At 39.2% G+C, this 2,498-nt stretch overlaps 1 long non-coding RNA gene across 1 annotated transcript; it reads right to left on the reverse strand.

Annotated features, from left to right (window-relative positions):
* Nucleotides 1–206: 206 nt before the first annotated feature.
* LOC147358215 (uncharacterized) lies at nucleotides 207–1,102 on the reverse strand. Its single transcript, XR_015142153.1, has 2 exons — nucleotides 1,026–1,102; nucleotides 207–923 (listed from the first exon to the last, which is right to left on the reverse strand). It is a non-coding gene; the product is annotated as an uncharacterized LOC147358215 (long non-coding RNA).
* Nucleotides 1,103–2,498: the final 1,396 nt, after the last annotated feature.

Consider the following 2,498-nt stretch of genomic DNA (forward strand, 5'->3'; position numbering starts at 1 on the left):
GTTGGGAAGGGGAAGGGAAGAATAAACACGTTTCTTATGTTATCCATGAGAAGGAAGCCACAGGGCAAATTCCAATTTTGACCCCAGTTTCATATTTTATACCAATTCCATTATCCTAAACAAATTTTAAACACCAGGGACCACAGTTGCCTTACATATATTGAGCAGAGTTAAGACTTGTCAATTGAAAGAAAAAATGCACAATGTAAGAGTTAAGTTTTATTCAGGGTCTTACTGAGGACTATAGCCCAGGAGACAGTTTTCAGCAGCACTGAGAAACTGCTCCAAAGGGATGGGGGGAGGTTAGCTTGTATATGATGTTTTGCTGGAAATACATGCAGTCAAGTATACATCTTGATCAAAGATTACTGCTAGTCACAAAGAACAGATATCTCAAGTTAATAATTATAGTGCTTTTCTGTGTGTGGGGGGAGATGCAAGAAGTTGGTTTCATTAAAATTCTTCCTGAGATACAGCTTACTATCTCTGAGGCCTGCTTACCCTAAGCACAGAGCGTCTGGTTATCTTCTTCCACTTCCTCTGAAGCACAGAGTACTTCATCCTATAACATTGCTTTAATCTCTTCTGTCTGAAGCACAAAGTTGGTCAGTGATGGCAGTAGATTAGTCTCTGGTTAGCAAAATGCTATGGTGAGCAAAATGCTATTTGTTCTTCTTTTGTTTGCAGACTCCTCCCAATGTTGTTATGAGTTATATAGGAAAGATAAAATGTGGGGAGACTCAGTTTAAAATCCTTACAAGAAAAGGCAAAACTCTCCAAAATGAAGGTAAAGGAATAGTCCAATGAAATGGGAAGAACTGAAATTCAGGCAGCAGAAGAGTTGGTGTGTGTGCTTAACCCTTACACTGCACACCTCTCCACGAATCACAGGCTCTGTGCTCTTCCAGATTCCAACAAACAAACTAGATTGTTGTGGAAAATAAAAGATCACAGATAAAAGGTGAGAGTTAAAATCTGTTATTTGTTAAGAGGGACATGCAGGAAGGAATAAAGTCTGGGCTCACCAAGAAGAAGCTGGGTGGCTCTTGCTTCAAAGATCCTTGGCTCACCTTGCTAGGTATGTGGCCTGTGTTCTTAAAAAAGGAAAAATGAATTTTATTTAGGTGCAGTTAATCACAGGCAATTTGGGCCTGAGTAAGAAATTACAACATTGAAACATTTTCTGTGGTGTTGATGTAAAATCAAAGCCATATATTAGAAAATACTGAGAAATGTTTGTCATGAAGACTAATAACTCACCTTTGAAAGGGGTCATGGTGTTTTTCTATGAGGAAAAAACGGAAAGGCTCAGTTTTGGATCCCTACTTGAAACAACAAAGCCTTTGGAATCAAAATCAGCTCCAAAACAGAGTTCCCTGTGGTAGTCCTACCCAACAGAGAGAAGAGGTAGGACCATTATATTAGCATTCCCTGCTGCCCCTGTCTTTCTCGAGTTCTGGGATGCTTCGTATTCTGCCAAGGCCAGGTCACATTTCTATGGAAAGAAACAAAACGTACTCACAATTAGGATCTTATTATTTACTAAGAGTTGGGTGAGGGAGGAAAATTCTCCTTTCTTCTCTTCTAGGTTCTTTGGCTGGCCCAATAATTAAATCGAGAAGACAGATTAACAAGGGAAAAACAAATTAAATTTTGCATGTATGGGAACCCATAAAAATATGAGACTCAGATAAGTGACCAAAGCAGGCAGTTATTAATACCTTTTAGACAAAGAAACAGTAAATTTGTAAAGAATTGGTAAGACAAGGAAGTTTGGGCTTGGGGTAGTAAAATAGTAAAGCACTGATAAGGTTTGTTTATACAGTCTTCTTGGCCATAAATTCCCTCTCTCTAGTGATAAGGATGTCTCTCTTTCTCCTGGTATAGGAAGCGTAACTTTTATTGCTCAGGGAGGCAAAGGAGGTCAGAGTGTCTTTCTTGCACTGGCTACTTCTTCGGGAAAAATAATTCAAAATAATTAATATACCTAAGTGGCATATTCTGTTCCCCTTCTGTTGCGTGAAGAAAGGACTGATGACTAACTCACCTTAACTGCTTGACTAGTCTTATTAAACATCTCTTTTTTTTTAATAACCAGAAGAGGAGAGTGAAAAATAACGCCTTTGCTGGAGATATAATACATAATGAGGCAAGCTGGTCATGGTGAAAGCTTCTAACTCTGAGAAATATTTGGGGGCCCTAAATTAATCTGTGCCCTGGACTAGCAAATATCAAGAACTGCTTTTAAAGACAACTGATACCATACTTTTGAAAAGAGTCACAGTATTCATCTAAGGGGAGAAGATGAGGTTTTGGAGGGTCGATGAAATCTTATTTTTTCCTCTAACTGGTAGTCTGCGCAACAGAAAGCTGTCTGATTGGGAGGGTCACTTTTTTCATCAGGGGCCCTCTCTCAGGCTGCACCAAAGCCAGTTTCACCTAACTGGTGTGGGTAAGATTCAGACAATGGTTTCTAGGACATCAAGGTTAGTTGTTTA

This window comes from Bos grunniens, chromosome 15 (genome assembly GCF_055505025.1).
Source record: "Bos grunniens cultivar Pamir isolate PY7600 chromosome 15, Bosgru_T2T1.0, whole genome shotgun sequence".
Classification (NCBI taxonomy): Eukaryota; Metazoa; Chordata; class Mammalia; order Artiodactyla; family Bovidae; genus Bos; species Bos grunniens.